Below are 18,700 nucleotides of genomic sequence, written 5' to 3'. Positions count from 1 at the left end.
TGCGTTGTTAATATTCAGGCTATGTGTGTGATATCATTCCTATGAGTTGTACACACTGTGCTCTGCACTGATTGGTGGGCTGCCTGGAGAGGAGGAGGAAGGAGGTTTGGAGTGCTGTGCCATGCAAGAGTCTGGCAGTGGTGGTCCGAGGTCTCTGAGTTGGGGGCACAGACAGAACCAAGGTAACAGCTCAGCAGGTAAGTGAGACCCACTACACCCCCAAGAGTGGCCGTATGGGGCAAGTGCGGAGGGTCTGGGCTGGCCAGCAAGAGACCCAGGAAAAGTTACCACTTACCTGGTGATGGGTGGGTAGGTCTCAGCCAAGTGCACTGTGAATGTCACTGGAATAGTGTTTCCACTTGGCTCCCACCTATCTTACCCCACCTATCCACCACTGAAGACACTGGACCTATCCTTTAAGTCCTCCCCCACTTTAAAACACATCTTGTTCACGCCTATCATTGTTGCTTAGCCCTGCCCATCAATCCACTCACAATCTTGGGAATAAAAGTGAATCTGGAGTGCTGGCGACACTATGCCACTCCGAAACCTTCATTTTGTTTTTTTAGCCATTTAGAGGTGTATTTGCTGGTGTGTTTTGGTTCATTGTCCTGCTGTATAACCCAAGTGTGCTTCAGCTTGAGGACAGGAACTAATGGGCAGATATTCTCCTTCAGGATTTTCTGGTAGAGCGCAGAATTCATGGTTCCATCAATTATGGCAAGTCGTACAGATCCTGAACCCAGACACTACCACCACCATGTCTCACTGTTGGGATGATGTTCTTTTTATGAAATGCTGTGTTAGTATTACACTAGATGTAACGGGACGCACAACATTAAAAAACATTCTATTTTTGTCTCATCAGTTCACAGAATATTTGCCCCACATTATCTTGGGGATAATCCAGATGTTTTTTGCCCAATGTAAGATGTGCCTTAGTGTTCTTTTTAGTCAGTAGCGGCTTTGGCCTTGGAACCCTCCCATGGAGGCAATTTTCACCCGGTCTCTTTCTTATTGTTGAATCATGAACACCGACCTTACCTGAAGCAAGTGAGGCCTGAAGCTTTTTAGATATTGTTCTGGGATCTCTTAATGACCTCCTGGATGAGTCTTCGTTGTGCTCTTGGAGTCATTTTGGTAGGTCAGTCACTCCTGAACGTTCACCACTGTTATGGCTCTCACCATAGTTGACCGGAGTCCCAAAACCTTAGAAATGGCTTTGTAACCCTTTCCAGACTGATACATGTCAGTTACTTTGCTTATCATCTGTTCTTGAATGATGTGTTGCTTTCTGAGATCTTTTAGCATGCTTCACTTTGTCAACCAGCTTCTATTTAAGCAAATTCTTGATTCAACAGGTCTGGCAGTAATCAGGCCTGGGTGCGGCAAGTGAAATTTAACTCCAAAACATGTGGTTCATCACAGTTCATTTACAATTCAGCAAAGGGGGGGGGGGGGCAATTACATTTTCACATAGGGCCAGGCAGGCTTGGACAGCTTTTTTCCTTGCAAATTAAATAATTCTGCATTTCGTGTTATCTTGTGTGATAGTAGAATTTGTTTGATGATCTGAATCCATTAAGTGTGACATATATATATATATATATATATATATATATATACGTATTTTTTATATGCATGTTCAGAATTGAGTATTCAGGATTTCTGAGTGCAGCAATCCATCTCTGTATTCAGGCAAGCGCGAGGTTTCAATATATATTTTTTACACAAGTGTGACCAATGTGATGAAAAAAAAAATCAGGAAGGGGACAAATACTTTTTCACAGCACTGTATACATATATATCTGGATTGGGACGCACTGCTATTCATTCTAAATGGCACTCCAGATCACATATACAGTACCTGTGTTATAGCGCCCCCTGACACACAGATGTGAATCCTCTGTACACCGTAATGGGCTGCATGGTCAGAGATAGTGCGGGTCCATCGTGTGCTGAGCTGTGTTGGGATCTCATTGGGAATGAATGGACGGCCTGGACACAACACAAGTACACACTCTACATCAAACATTTCCTACAATTGCTGGTCGGTGAAGTCCGCCATGAACTCGGCTTCTTAGTTGATGAAGAGAAAGATTTATTAGATGCCGTTTCAGTAACATTGTGATAATGTCTTCACACTTCCAGCAAGTTCCTCTTTCTGCAACTTAGAAGTATGAGTGAAGTACGAGAAAAGCTGAGATTTTGTATTAATGAAGAAGCGGCTCAAACAAATCCAGCTCAGCATAAAGGGGAAGTGCAGAGTATTCTCAGCGGGGGCATATTCTGGGCTATTATTACTTCCAGAAAAGAGAGCTTTGTCTATGCATGGCAAAGCAGCAGCACATACTCACCTGTCCTTCAGTTCTTTGTTGCTCCATTCATCCTCTGAGAGTGAGATTACACCGGACTTTCTTTTTCATGTGATGGTGCTTGTGATTAATTGGCCAAATGTCAAAATGTGCTCCATGTTTGCTGGAGAGGTTAATAGCAGCCCTGGGAGGATGCATCCAACAAACCAACCAACCAGTGTCTGCTACCTCTCTCTGCCAATCTCTCCACTGGCCTCCATTCAGTGTCCTCTACCCCTATCTACCAATCCCTCCACTGGCTTCCATTCAGTGTCCTACACCCCTCCCTACCAATCTCTCTACTGGCCTCCATTCAGTGTCCTCCACCCCTCTCTGCCAATCCCTCCACTGACCTCCATTCAGTGTCCTCCACCCCTCTCTGCCAATCCCTCCACTGACCTCCACTCAGTGTCCTCCACCCCTCTCTACCGATCCCTACACTGACCTCCATTCAGTGTCCTCCACCCCTCTCTGCCAATCCCTCCACTGACCTCCATTCAGTGACCTCCACCCCCCTCTGCCAATCCCTCCACTGGCTTCCCATTGCCCAACTTATAAAATTTAAAATACTAACAACCCCTTCAAAGCCATCCACATCTCTGCCCCCGGCTACATCACCAACCTGGTCTAAAAATATCAACCAAACTGCTCTTTTAGATCCACCCAAGACCTTCTACTCTCTAGTTCCCGTGTCACCTCTTTCCATGCTTGCCTCCAGGATTTCTCACGAGCTTTTCCCATCCTATGGAACTCCCTACCTCAATCTCCTAGTCTATCCACCTTTAGACAATCCCTGAAAACCTCTTTCTTTAAAGAAGCCTATCCTACTTCTAACTAAACTGCCTTTTATTTCCCCCATCAGCTCCTCCCCCCACAGCTATTACCTTTTGTATCACTCAACCCTTCCCCCTAGATTGTAAGCTCCCAGGATCAGGGCCCTCTGTCTCCTCTTGTACCAAATTGTATAGTAACTGTAATGTCCACCTTCATTTTGTACAGCGCTGAGCAAACTGTTGCACTATATAAATCCTGTATAATAATATTAACCATCGAACCTGTGGGGTACCCAGAAAACTTGAGGGGGAGTGATGCTGGAAGAAACCAGAGTGCAATGAGGACAGGCCAGTGATTGGGTGGAGACATTTTGGGAATGCAGTGGCAGTTGGGGCCTAGTTATAAACTGAATGTTTTACAATTGGGTGTTGTGCTCAGCTCACATTCAAGACCTTGGAAACACTAGTATGTGTTAGACTGCAATTAGATTAGGATGATTAAACAGAACCTGTGCCTCATTATATCAGGTGTCCCTAACAGAGTCCCATTTATGTCATGAGTACTCATCATCAGTGTCCTCCTTTATGTCATGAGTACTCATCATCAGTGTCCTCCTTTATGTCATGAGTACTCATCATCAGTGTCCTCCTTTATATCATGAGTACTCATCAGTGTTCTCATTTACGTCATCTGTACTTATCAGTGTCCTCCTTTTAGTCATGAGTACTAATCAGTGTCCTCCTTTATATCACAAGTGCTAATCAGTGTCCTTCTTTATGTCATCAGTACTCATCAGTGTCTTCCTTTACATCAGGGTCCCCATGAGCTTGCCCCTTTACATTAGGGTCCCCACCAGAGTGCCCCCTTACATCAGGGTCCCCGCCAGAGTGCCCTTACATCAGGGTCCCCGCCAGAGTGCCAATTTACATCAGGGTCCCCACCAGAGTGCCCCCTTACATCAGGGTCCCCACCAGAGTGCCCCCTTACATCCGGGTCCCCACTGGTGTGCTTAAATACATCAGTGTCCCCACCAGAGTGCCCCCTTACATCTGGGTCCCCGCCAGAGTGCCCCCTTACATCAGGGTCCCCACCAGAGTGCCCCCTTACATCAATGTCCCCACCAGAGTGCCCCCTTACATCAAGGCCCCCACCAGAGTTCCCCCTTACATCAGGGTCCCCACCAGAGTGCCCCCTTACATCCGGGTCCCCACTAGAGTGCCCCCTTATATCCAGGTCTCCACCAGTGTGCTTACATACATCAATGTCCCCACCAGAGTGCCCCCTTACATCAAGGTCCCCACCAGAGTTCCCCCTTACATCAGGGTCCCCACCAGAGTGCCCCCTTACATCAGGGTCCCCACTAGAGTGCCCCCTTACATCCGGGTCTCCACCAGTGTGCTTACATACATCAGTGTATCCACCAGAGTGCCCCCTTACATCAAGGTCCCCACCAGAGTGCACCATTACATCAAGGTCCCCACCAGAGTGACCCTTTAAATCCGGGTCCCCAACAGTTGCCTACATACATCAGTGTCTCCACCAGAGTGCCCCCTAACATCAGGATCCCCCTCAGAGTGTCCCAACTAGCATTCCTCCTTACATCAAGGTTTCCACCAGAATGCCTGTTACAGTCCACCCCCCGCCCCCCTTGCCTGCTGTCCCTCTCATTTGATCAGTCCCTTCCTCCCCCTTGCAGATTCCTCTCCTCCTGCCACAGCCTACATCAAAGGCTGTGCAGGAAGGGAGGAAATGCCCCCTGTGGTGTGGGTAGCAGCTCTCGGGCCCCCCCCCCCCCCAGGAATCCCTGGCGCAGGCCGCCGGGGTGTCTCCACATGTCCCCCCGGCAGGCGCAGCACGGGCACGAGGCTTCCCGCGCTCTGCACCTGCCGTAGACATAGGTCGCGGTCCTGAAAGCGCAGCCAGAGTCAGGGGGCGTGCCTCATTGCCCTGGCAACGCAACGCTGGGCCGGCCATTGCCGAGGCAACTAGAAAGCGTCCTGCTCTGGCTTAAGAAGGCCGGAGGAGGACCCAGCCTGTGTATTTGATCTCGGTCACCGTGAGCTGCTGCTGGGAGGTCTGAGCTGAGGCCAGACCCCCACAGCCATCCCCACTGAGCACTCTGCCGATCCCTGGGACTAGGGTTACCTGCTGCCTATTACCCGCTGTGTGCCCAGAAATACTCCGCTAGCTTACCCGCTGTGTGCCAAGGAGTATTGTTCCCTGCTGGCTGTTACCCGCTGTGTGCCCAGGAGTACTGCTACCTGCCTGCTGTGTGTGCGCCCAGAAATACTCGGCTGTTACCCGCTGTGTGCCCAGGAGTACTGCTACCTGCCTGCTGTGTGTGCGCCCAGAAATACTCGGCTGTTACCCGCTGTGTGCCCAGGAGTACTGCTACCTGCCTGCTGTGTGTGTGCCCAGAAATACTCGGCTGTTACCCGCTGTGTGCCCAGGAGTATCGTTCTCTGCTGGCTGTTACCCGCTGTGTGCCCAGGAGTACCGCTACCTGCCTGCTGTGTGTGTGCCCAGGAATACTCGGCTGTTACCCGCTGTGTGCCCGGTAGTATCATTCCCTGCTGGCTGTTACCCGCTGTGTGCCAAGGAGTATCGTTGCCTGCTGCCGGCTGTGTGTGCCAGAGGTGACCCCTACCAGAACTGTGAGCGTCCATACCCCCCCGCCTGGACTGTCTGTTAACCTCCTTATTTGCCCTGCATGGACTATCCGTGAATCCCCCTATTTGCCCTGCCTGGACTATCCGTGAATCCCCCTATTTGCCCTGCCTGGACTGTCTGTGAACCTCCTTATTTGCCCTGCCTGGACTATCCGTGAATCTCCCTACTTTGCTCTGCCTGGACTATCCATGAATCCCCCTATTTGCCATGCCTGGACTATCCGTGAATCCCCCTATTTGCCATGCCTGGACTATCCGTGAATCCCCCTATTTGCCCTGCCTGGACTATCCGTGAATCCCCCTATTTGCCATGCCTGGACTATCCGTGAATCCCCCTATTTGCCCTGCCTTGACTATCCATGAATCCCCCTATTTGCCCTGCCTGGACTATCCATGAATCCCCCTACTTGCCCTGCCTGGACTATCCATGAATCCCCCTATTTGCCCTGCCTGGACTATCCGTGAACCCCCCTATTTTCCCTGCCTGGACTGTCTGTGAATCTCCATTACCCCGCCTGGATTAATACTTGCTCGGGCCATCGCTACCCAAATCGCCCTATCGTGGACCGGATTACAATTATTTTTGGGCTCTTCCCCTCTCTTGGACTGCCCATTGAACACTCATACCTTTTATGTCGGGATTGCCCCTGGAACCTCTCTATTACCCTTGCCGGACTTGCCCGCTTGGATTAATACTTTCTGGGGCCATTGCTACCCAAATCACCCTATCGTGGGCCGGATTACAATTGTCTCGGGCTCCGCCCCTCTCTTCCCCTTTTTTGGGTACCCGGACACTACCTTCCTACCCTGATTGAGTGTCTCCCATATTTCAATAAAGCTTTGTGTGTTTATCATCCTCCGTGTGTGTTCTGTCCTGCCTATGCTTCCATCACAATGCCCTCTCAGGTGTCCCCACAAGAGTCTCCCTTACATCAGGATCTCCACCAGCATGCACCCTTACATCAGGTGTCCCCACCAGAATGCCCCCTTACATCAGGGTCCCCATCAGCATGTACCCTTACATCAGGGTCCCCACCAGCATGTACCCTTACATCAGGTGTCCCCACCAGAGTGCCCCTTTACATCAGGGTCCCCACCAGCATGTACCCTTACATCAGGTGTCCCCATCAGAGTGCCACCTTACATCAGGGTCCCCACCAGCATGCCTACTTACATCAGGGTCCCCACCAGCATGCCTACTTACATCAGGGTCCCCACCAGCATGTACACTTACATCAGGTGTCCCCACCAGAGTGCCCCCTTACATCAGGTATCCCCAACACAGGGCTACCTTACAAGGGTTGTCCCAAACAGAGTGCCCCTTACATCATTGGACTGGTTCCTGGATCAGTGGAGGCATTCTCAGAAACCTGGAGGAGTGCAACCTAAATCTGGGGGAGCAAAGCCCACCTCTGCAGCACCCCCTAGACTAGGCGCCGGCTGTAATCAGGCTGCAGTATGGAGTAACATTGTTGTGTCCAATGAAGAGAGGATATTGGTAGCCATTCTCCTTTACTGAGTTTCTGTAAAATGCCTGATATTTATAGAGGGGAAAAGCCGGAGCTCAAACTACACACACAGCTTAATGAGTCAGCACAGTAACCCCTCCCCCTCATCCTGCTCTATGTGGCTCAATAAGGCTCCATTCACATCTGTGCGTAGCGTTTCTCAGCAGTTTTTACACGTTTTTTCGTGCACATTTTTTGCATGTTTTCATACAGTGATTTTATCCGTTTTTGAGCGTTTGCGGTTTTTCATTAGCCAATAGAGAAATATGTCATCTGTTGCATCATTTGTTGCTATGTTTTTCTGGGTTTTTGTTGTAGTTTTTCCATCAGCTTTTATATTTTGCTATAACTATTATTCATTTTTTACTATTTTGTTTGGGTAAGGGGTTGAGAGCTAGGGGGAGGGGAAGGAGGGGGAAGAGGGGGAGGAAGAGGGGGAGGAGATAAAATAATAATACCAATAATTTATTATTATTAATGTCTTTTCGTGTTTGGGTGTTTATTAATTTATCACAATTTTTTTTATTTATGTGTATTTATTTTACATGTATTTATTCATATATTATTACTATTTTCTTCTCTTTTTTTCATTTGAACAGAAAATTGCACAATACGTGTGCAAAAATGCACCATTTACGCGTTTCTATTCCCTTCTATGGGAATACAAATGCACCAAAAACATGCACATCTGCCTAAATTGAACTCCAAAAGCATCTCCAAAGCTTTTTTGAGCTTCAGACGTTCTGCTTCCCGTGACTTGGAGTGGAGATGTGAACCATCTCCATAGAGGAATATTGATTTCGCCCCCCCCCCCCCCCTCAGTGTTTTGGAGCATCGAGCTTCGCGCTACAAAACACTCAGGTGTGAATGGGGCCTAAGAAGCAATCAGAAGGGAGAAGGCGCTGCTGTACTCTCTTTTCAGAAAAGCAGAATGTTCTAAATACGAGGGTCATTGGGGCCCATATATTCAGGATTTATTTGTAAAATTTGTATTTTATATTAATATTAATGATTCAAATGTAACGATATTTTAACCTAAATAGAAATATAAAAACATATTGTTTAATAAAAGATTACATCGATCCAAATCCAGTATATTTTCTTTTACTCTGTAGGACTTTTATTGAAGTAAAACATTCAGTACGAATATCAACGTCAAATATCACATGAATATCAACGTCAAATATCACATGAATATCAACGTCAAAAATCACATGAACATCAACGTAAAATATCACATGAATATCAACGTCAAATATCACATGAACATCAACGTCAACTATCACATGAATATCAACGTCAACTATCACATGAATATCAACATCAAATATCACATGAACATCAATGTCAAATATCACATGAATATCAACGTCAAAAATCACATGAATATCAACATCAAATATCACATGAATATCAACGTCAACTATCACATGAATATCAACATCAAATATCACATGAATATCAACGTCAAAAATCACATGAATATCAACATCAAATATCACATGAATATCAACGTCAACTATCCCATGAATATCAACATCAACTATCACATGAATATCAACATCAAATATCACATGAATATCAACGTCAACTATCCCATGAATATCAACATCAACTATCACATGAATATCAACATCAAATATCACATGAACATCAACGTCAAATATCACATGAATATCAACGTCAAATATCACATGAATATCAACGTCAAATATCACATGAATATCAACATCAAATATCACATGAACATCAACGTAAAATATCACATGAATATCAACGTCAAATATCACATGAACATCAACGTCAAATATCACATGAATATCAACGTCAACTATCACATGAATATCAACATCAAATATCACATGAACATCAATGTCAAATATCACATGAATATCAACGTCAAAAATCACATGAATATCAACGTCAAATATCACATGAATATCAACGTCAACTATCACATGAATATCAACTTCAAATATCACATGAATATCAACGTCAAAAATCACATGAATATCAACATCAAATATCACATGAATATCAACGTAAAATATCACATGAATATCAACGTCAACTATCCCATGAATATCAACATCAACTATCACATGAATATCAACATCAAATATCACATGAACATCAACGTCAAATATCACATGAATATCAACGTCAAAAATCACATGAATATCAACGTCAAATATCACATGAATATCAACATCAAATATCACATGAACATCAACGTAAAATATCACATGAATATCAACGTCAAAAATCACATGAATATCAACATCAAATATCACATGAATATCAACGTCAACTATCACATGAATATCAACTTCAAATATCACATGAATATCAACGTCAAAAATCACATGAATATCAACATCAAATATCACATGAATATCAATGTCAACTATCACATGAATATCAACTTCAAATATCACATGAATATCAACGTCAACTATCACATGAACATCAACGTCAAATATCACATGAACATCAATGTCAAATATCACATGAATATCAACGTCAAATATCACATGAACATCAACGTCAAATATCACATGAATATCAACGTCAACTATCACATGAATATCAACGTCAAATATCACATGAACATCAACGTCAAATATCACATGAATATCAACGTCAACTATCACATGAATATCAACATCAAATATCACATGAACATCAACGTCAAATATCACATGAATATCAACGTCAAATATCACATGAATATCAACTTCAAACATCACATGAACATCAACGTCAACTATCACATGAACATCAACGTCAAATATCACATGAACATCAATGTCAAATATCACATGAATATCAACGTCAAATATCACATGAATATCAACATCAAATATCACATGAACATCAACGTCAAATATCACATGAACATCAACGTCAAATATCACATGAATATCAACGTCAAATATCACATGAATATCAACGTCAAATATCACATGAATATCAACGTCAAAGCCTAGTGCCTACCTGTGACTGACTGTGCGACTCACATAGGCAGGCAGTTGTGGCCCCCATGCTTCTACTGCACAGTGCAGGCACCACAATGTGGTAGGCAGGTCGCTCAGCACAGGAAGATCGGCTATTATCGAGTCTTAGCACACGTGTCACCTGAGAAGGTACAAAGGGACCCATCCTGTGGTAGGCAGCGCACTCACTGATTTTTTTTTTTGCCCTTTGTACCTACTCATACTGAACACTCACAACCTTAGAGCTCATTCACACTCAAACTTGGGGGGTAAAACCACATGGTAGAACAACATTTTACTGCCCCCATCTACTCCCCTTTTGCTTCATGGCTGTGAATGGATTTGATCCCCTTCATGTTCGGTGGCACTATGGCCAGGCAAACTTGACCCATTTAGGTGAATGGGGCTGAGCTGCACCTGCAATGCACGCGGTTGTGGTTTGGCCTTCAGGGGGTTCAAACAGGAAGTGAGACATATCACCTCCACACCGCCTATATAATACCTCTGAAAGCAATCCAAGCGTGGATCACTTTTCAGAGAAGTGGCAGTCTTTGCCTAGAAAGCCCTCACTGAGCAGATGCAAACAGTACCATCTTGGCAGGAAGAGCACTCACAGATTTATGTGTTTTCATTTGACAGAAAAGATCCCTTGTCCCTGCCCTGACCTGGGATTCCCCCGCTGATTAACTAAAGTAACAGCCAGTGACCGGACCTTAGACCCCTGTAGACAGAGGGCTGGGAGTGATCCTGGGGGATTGGGAGATGTGAGGTATGAGTGGGATCAGGGCAAGTTGTACAGGGTCCACGGGGGAGCAGGGGTGGGCGCTGCCCAAATACCTCACCGGCAGATGGTAGTACCGAGGAAGTATTGGTGTGACCTCCTCCAGATTACGCATGATATTCCCCTTGCTGGGCATTTGGGCAAGCGACGGGCCCCGCATCGCTTAACCCAGAGTTTCTTCTGGCCAGGAGTATCGGGGAACGTTCTGGACTACTGTCGGTCTTGTGAGGTCTCCCAGAAGGTAGGGAAGCAGGGAGACAGGCCCAGGGCCACTCTGAGGCCCCTACCCATAGTCGGGGAACCTTTCAGTCGTATCGCTGTGGACCTAGTGGGGCCCCTGAAAAGGCCTAGTCCCACAGGCAAGAAGTATATCCTGACCATTGTCGACTACGCCACCCAGTATCCGGAGGCCGTAGCGCTGAGAGATGTGCAGGCAGAAACAGTTGCTCAAGCCCTGCTGCAGATCTTTACTCGGGTAGGATTTCCTTGGGAGATTCTGACCGACCAAGGCACGCAGTTCACGACTGAGCTTACCCAACAACTTTGGAAGTTGTGTGGGATCAGACCACTGTACAGCTCTCCCTGCCACCCCCAGACCAATGGGCTCTGCGAACGGTTTAACGGTACGCTGAAACAGCTCCTCCGAACATTTACCATGTCCCATAAGGACTGGGAGTGGCATCTTCCCAACCTCTTGTTCGCCTACCGAGAGGTACCGCAGGAGTCCACTGGGTTCACTCCCTTCGAGCTGCTGTACGGCCGGTGGGTTCGGGGACCCCTGGATCTCCTACTCGAACACTGGGAGGGAGCAATGGCCAAGGAGGGGACCTCGGTGGTGGCCTATGTGCTGCAGCTCAGGGAGAGGCTACAACGGTTGACGAACTTAGTACGAGACAACCTTGAGGCTACCCAGAGCCAACAGAAACAGTGGAACGACCGATCTGCCCGAGACCGAATGTTTCACTTAGGACAGAAAGTGTTGGCCTTGAAACCAGTCAGGCATGACAAATTACAGGCTGCCTGGCAGGGTCCGTACCAAGTGGTGGAGCAACTCTGTGATACCACATACATTGTAGCTCGCTGTTCGGATGGAAGGATCCGGCAAACCTTCCATGTGAATATGCTGAAACCGTTCATCGAACGACAGGAGGACATGATCTGATCCATGCTCCCATTTTGGCTGCTCCTGACCCTTCCAAACGGTTTTGTGTTCACACCGATGCCTCCACCTCTGGATTGGGCACTGTTCTGAGCCAAATCGGGGACAACGGGAATGACCATCCAGTGGCCTACCTAAGTAGAAAGTTGTTACCCTGGGAGGTGGCCTATGCTGCTGTGGAGAAAGAGTGTCTTGCCTTGGTATGGAACCTCAAGAAATTGAAGCCCTACCTGTACGGGCGCTCCTTCACCGTACTCACTGATCACAACCCCCTGGTATGGCTAAACCGGGTCTCTGGGGATAATGGTCGTCTGCTGCGGTGGAGCTTGGCCCTCCAACCCTATAACTTTACAATCCAGTACTGACCGGGGAAGCAAAACGCCAACGCGGATGGGTTGTCCCGGCAAGCCGAGTTGGAGATGTAACCCTCTGAACTGACCAGCCCCAAGAGGAGCCGTTTGAAGGTCTCGCTAGGTCTGGCGGGGGTTACAAAACGGGGGAGCCTTGTGAGGAACTGTCCCTTTGTGATAACATTTTGCCCTTTCTGTTCCAGTTTTCTCCCCTTTGTAAAGCTGTATATGTTTCACAGACATTCTACATGGTTTGTTTAGGGAAATGTGACCTTCACTTCTAATAGAGTTCATACTGTATTGTTGGTTGTAGGGTTTTGTTGTGGGTGGGGGAAACCCAGTGCCAGGCTGTCTGGTGGGGGTGAAGCTGTATATACTGAGCTGTGTTTAATAAAGAGTCATTCATTTTCACCTACATGAAGTTCCAACTCGTGGTTTGGGAGAGCAGGGAAGGGAGTGTTTTGAGCTATAATACCTGCCTTGGCAGAGCACTGAAAGCCTTGCTGGAAAAGGGGACCATTGGCTGAGACACACTGCTTCGCACGAGGGAGCTCAGGCGGAACAGTTCCACCACACCTAGGCACAGGAAGTACCCTGATATGAAAAGGGATATGAGAAGTGCCTAGGCACAGGAAGTGCACTGGTATGGAAAGGGATACAAGTAGTTTCTAGACACAGGAAGTGCACTAATATGAAGAGGGATACAAGCAGTGCCTAGGCACAGGAAGTGCACTGGTATGAAGAGTGATACAAGCAGAACCTAGGCACAGGAAGTGCACTAATGTGAAGAGGGATTTAAGAAGTGCCTAGGCACAGAAAGTACACTGATATGAAGAGGGATACAAGCAGTGCCTACGCACAGGAAGTGCACTGGTATGGAGAGTGATACAAGCAGAACCTAGGCACAGGAAGTGCACTAATGTGAAGAGGGATTTGAGAAGTGCCTAGGCACAGAAAGTGCACTGATATGAAGAGGGATACAAGCAGTGCCTACGCACAGGAAGTGCACTGGTATGGAGAGTGATACAAGCAGAACCTAGGCACAGGAAGTGCACTAATGTGAAGAGGGATTTGAGAAGTGCCTAGGCACAGAAAGTACACTGATATGAAGAGGGATACAACCAGTGCCTAGGCACTGGAAATACACTGATATGAAGAGATATGAGAAGTGCCTAGGCACAGGCAGCGCACTGATATATTTCCGAAGTTAGACAGGACTGAAGGCACATCTTTCAGAGCACTGCTGAGGCACAAGTAACATTTTCAGATGTTCTCTATAAGATGACAAATCACCCTTTTTGAGTCCCTGTCCTCCTCTCTGTCCTCCTCTCTGTTCTCCTCTCTGTCCTCCTCTCTGTCTTCCTATCTGTCCTCCTATATGTCCTCCTCTCTGTCTTCCTATCTGTCCTCCTCTCTGTCCTCCTCTCTGTCCTCCTCTCTGTCCTGCTCCCTGTCCTCCTCTCTGTCCTCCTCTCTGTCCTCTCTCTGTCCTCTTCCCTGTCCTCCTCTCTGTCCTCCGCTCTGTACTCCCCCTGTTCCCCTCCCTGTCCTCTCTGTCCTCCTCTCTGTCCTCCTCTCTCCTCTTCTCTGCCCTCCTCCCTGTCCTCCCCCCTGTCCTCTCTCTCTTCTCTGTCTTCCTCCCTGTCCTCCTCCCTGTCCTCCTCTCTGTCCTCCTCTCTGTCCTCCCCTCTGTCCTCCTCTCTGTCCTCCTCCCTGTTTTCTCTGTACTCCTCTCTGTTCTCCTCTCTGTTCTCCTCTCTGTCCTCCTCTCTGTCCTCCTCTCTGTCCACCTCTCTGGCTTTCCTGTCCTCTCTGTCCTCCTCCCTGTCCTCCTCTCTGTCCTCCTCTCTCTCCTCTTCTCTGTCCTCCCCCCTGTCCTCCTCCCTGTCCTCTCTGTCTTCTCTGTCTTCCTCCGTGTCCTCCTCTCTGTCCTCCTCCCTGTCCTCCTCTCTGTCCTCCACTCTGCCTCCCTTTGTCCTCCTCTCTGTCCTCCTCTCTGTCCTCCTCTCTGTCCTCCTCTCTGTTCTCCTCCCTGTCCTCTCTGTCCTCCTCTCTGTCCTCCTCTCTCTCCTCCTCTCTCCTCTTCTCTGTCCTCCCCCCTGTCCTCCTCCCTGTCCTCTCTGTCTTCTCTGTCTTCCTCTCTGTCCTGCTCTCTGTCCTCCTCCCTGTCCTCCTCTCTGTCCTCCCCTCTGCCTCCCCTTTGTCCTCCTCTCTGTCCTTCTCTCTGTCCTCCTCTCTGTCCTCCTGTCTGTTCTCCTCCCTATCCTCTCTGTCCTCTCTGTCCTCCTCTCTGTCCGCCTCTCTGTCTTCCCTGTCCTCTCTCTCCTCTTCACTGTCCTCTCTCTCTCCTCTTCACTGTCCTCTCTCTCCTCTTCACTGTCCTCCCCCCTGTCCTCCTCCCTGTCCTCTCTGTCTTCTCTGTCTCCCTCTCTGTCCTCCTCTCTGTCCTCCTTACTGTCCTCCTCTCTGTCCTCCTCTCTGTCCTCCTGTCTGTTCTCCTCCCTGTCCTCTCTGTCCTCTCTGTCCTCCTGTCTGTCCTCCTCTCTGTCCGCCTGTCTGTTCTCCTCCCTGTCCTCTCTGTCCTCTCTGCCCTCCTCCCTGTCCTCCTCCCTGTCCTCACTCTCTTCCCTGTCCTCCTCCCTGTCCTCCTCTCTGTCCTCCTCTCTGTTCTCCTCCCTGTCCTCCTCTCTGTCCTCCTCCCTGTTATCCTCCCTGTCCTCCTCCCTGTTCTCCTCCCTGTCCTCCTCCCTGTTCTCCTCTCTGTCCTCCTCTCTGTCCACCCCTCTGTCTTCCCTGTCCTCTCTGTCCTCCTCCCTGTCCTCCTCTCTGTCCTCCTCTCTCTCCTCTTCTCTGTCCTCCCCCCTGTCCTCCTCCCTGTCCTCTCTGTCTTCCTCTCTGTCTTCCTCCCTGTCCTCCTCTCTGTCCTCCTCTCTGTCCTCCCCTCTGTCCTCCTCTCTGTCCTCCTCTCTGTCCTCCTGTCTGTCCTCCTGTCTGTCCTCCTCTCTGTCCTCCTCTCTGTCCTCCTCTCTGTCCACCTCTCTGGCTTTCCTGTCCTCTCTGTCCTCCTCCCTGTCCTCCTCTCTGTCCTCCTCTCTCTCCTCTTCTCTGTCCTCCCCCCTGTCCTCCTCCCTGTCCTCTCTGTCTTCTCTGTCTTCCTCCGTGTCCTCCTCTCTGTCCTCCTCCCTGTCCTCCTCTCTGTCCTCCACTCTGCCTCCCTTTGTCCTCCTCTCTGTCCTCCTCTCTGTCCTCCTCTCTGTCCTCCTCTCTGTTCTCCTCCCTGTCCTCTCTGTCCTCCTCTCTGTCCTCCTCTCTCTCCTCCTCTCTCCTCTTCTCTGTCCTCCCCCCTGTCCTCCTCCCTGTCCTCTCTGTCTTCTCTGTCTTCCTCTCTGTCCTGCTCTCTGTCCTCCTCCCTGTCCTCCTCTCTGTCCTCCCCTCTGCCTCCCCTTTGTCCTCCTCTCTGTCCTTCTCTCTGTCCTCCTCTCTGTCCTCCTGTCTGTTCTCCTCCCTATCCTCTCTGTCCTCTCTGTCCTCCTCTCTGTCCGCCTCTCTGTCTTCCCTGTCCTCTCTCTCCTCTTCACTGTCCTCTCTCTCTCCTCTTCACTGTCCTCTCTCTCCTCTTCACTGTCCTCCCCCCTGTCCTCCTCCCTGTCCTCTCTGTCTTCTCTGTCTCCCTCTCTGTCCTCCTCTCTGTCCTCCTTACTGTCCTCCTCTCTGTCCTCCTCTCTGTCCTCCTGTCTGTTCTCCTCCCTGTCCTCTCTGTCCTCTCTGTCCTCCTGTCTGTCCTCCTCTCTGTCCGCCTGTCTGTTCTCCTCCCTGTCCTCTCTGTCCTCTCTGCCCTCCTCCCTGTCCTCCTCCCTGTCCTCTCTCTCTTCCCTGTCCTCCTCCCTGTCCTCCTCTCTGTCCTCCTCTCTGTTCTCCTCCCTGTCCTCCTCTCTGTCCTCCTCCCTGTTATCCTCCCTGTCCTCCTCCCTGTTCTCCTCCCTGTCCTCCTCCCTGTTCTCCTCTCTGTCCTCCTCTCTGTCCACCCCTCTGTCTTCCCTGTCCTCTCTGTCCTCCTCCCTGTCCTCCTCTCTGTCCTCCTCTCTCTCCTCTTCTCTGTCCTCCCCCCTGTCCTCCTCCCTGTCCTCTCTGTCTTCCTCTCTGTCTTCCTCCCTGTCCTCCTCTCTGTCCTCCCCTCTGTCCTCCTCTCTGTCCTCCTCTCTGTCCTCCTCTCTGTTCTCCTGTCTGTCCTCCTCTCTGTCCTCCTGTCTGTCCTCCTCTCTGTTCTCCTGTCTGTCCTCCTCTCTGTCCTCCTGTCTGTCCTCCTGTCTGTCCTCCTGTCTGTCCTCCTCTCTGTCCTCCTCTCTCTTCTCCTCCCTCTCCTCCTCTCTGTCATCCTCTCTCTCTTCCTCTCTGTGTAGTCACGCTCATCTCTCCTTCTTGCCTCCCCCAGGCACTGGCGGTACGGCGGCCATCATACCTGGTTGGTTTCCGATCTCCGAGGAAAAGACGAGTGCGCCTATCTGGTGGGCGGACATTCCTGGAATCATGACAACTGTTCCCTCCAACTGATGTACATCTGTGAGAATAAACGCATCCTACTGTAATGGCGGGAATCAGAAAATCATCCAGCCGGCCTCATCCGACGACCCACAGCGCCCCCAATGGTGATCTCTCTGCGATGCCCTCTAGTAGCGGGACTTTACTGGGGGATAATTATTATATCACATACATTGTTCCTGGCATTGCAACATTTTATTGTTTTTGCATTTATTTTAATTGATTAAAAGTTATTTTGTTATTAAAAAATAAGGTGATTTTTTTTTTCCTGATGGGGTTTCATAAGGTCCTTCCATGGATCAACGTACATCATTTATCCCCGGTTCACATCGACGCAACTTATCATGCGATTTGCAGCGCAAAAAGCCGCACGACAATTCAAAACATATTCATTTTAACCACTTCAAGTCCAAACACTTTCACCCCCTTCCTGCCCAGGCCAATTTTCAGCTTTCAGCGCTCTCACACTTTCAATGACAATTGCGCGGTCATGCAACACTGTACCCATATGAATTTTTTAGCATTTTTTTGAGATAGATAAAACTTTATTTTGGTGGTATTTATTCACCGCTGGGATTTTTTTTTTTTTTGCTATATAAATGAAAAAGTCCAAAAATTTTGAAAAAAAGTGTTTTCTTGTGAAATTTTGCAAATAAATAATCTTTCTTCGTAAATATTGGCAAAAATGTATTCAGCTATCTATTTAGTAAAAAATAACCCAAATTAGTTTTTAATCAAAAATTATAATTTTTCAAAACATTTCTTTTACATTCTTATTTTATTTTTTTTATTATTATTATTTTTTTTTTAACATACTATCACCCTAGCAGTATAGGATCACCATGGTGACACTGTACTACTTGTGGGGGTTGATGAAGATTTTTTTTTTACATTGATTGCTTTTACACCCATAAAGGCTGTAAAAGCAATCATTTCTCCTTCTCTCTGGCTGCATTCTTGCAGACATTGAGAAATACTGTGCGAGCTGTGATTGGTCACAGCTTGTCACATGGTACAAGGCTGCTGTGAATAGCCCTGTACCATGTGATCTCGGTGATCATTCACAGATTTCACATGTAGTAAGCAATGATGTTAGGAAGTGACATTACTACTCTTCATGTGATCACTAATTGGCCAATCAGTGATCACATGATCGGGACCTCACACAGAGGTCCCGTACAGCGATCGGTGTTCCACTGTGTCCTCACAGGATCGCGCATAGGCAGAGAAGTGGGAGGACATTTATTAACGTCCACCCGCTCCTGCAGTGCTCCCGTCCAGCTGTTTATGTACATGGGCCGGACGGGAAGTGGCGCAGCAACTCGCGTCTCCTGGACTACTTTCCCAAGTCTTTGGAGACAGACGCAATCTTTCTCGGTCTGCCTGACCTCGGCTCAGTATCAAGAGATGCCCAGTATTTCCACTTCTTAACATCTTCGCGCCGGCGCCTACAAGCCCTTTAAGAGTTTTGGGGGGTAGGGTTTTAGGGTCATGTGACCGCCATGATTCGCTGTCACGGTGGTCACATGATCGGAAAAGGTCCTGATCGCAAGGGGAGATCGGGACCTTT

The sequence above is a fragment of the Staurois parvus genome, unplaced genomic scaffold, assembly GCF_062004578.1.
Source record: "Staurois parvus isolate SC_StPar_1 unplaced genomic scaffold, SC_StPar_1.0 ptg001227l, whole genome shotgun sequence".
NCBI classification, from domain to species: Eukaryota; Metazoa; Chordata; class Amphibia; order Anura; family Ranidae; genus Staurois; species Staurois parvus.
This window is presented reverse-complemented; position numbering follows the sequence as displayed.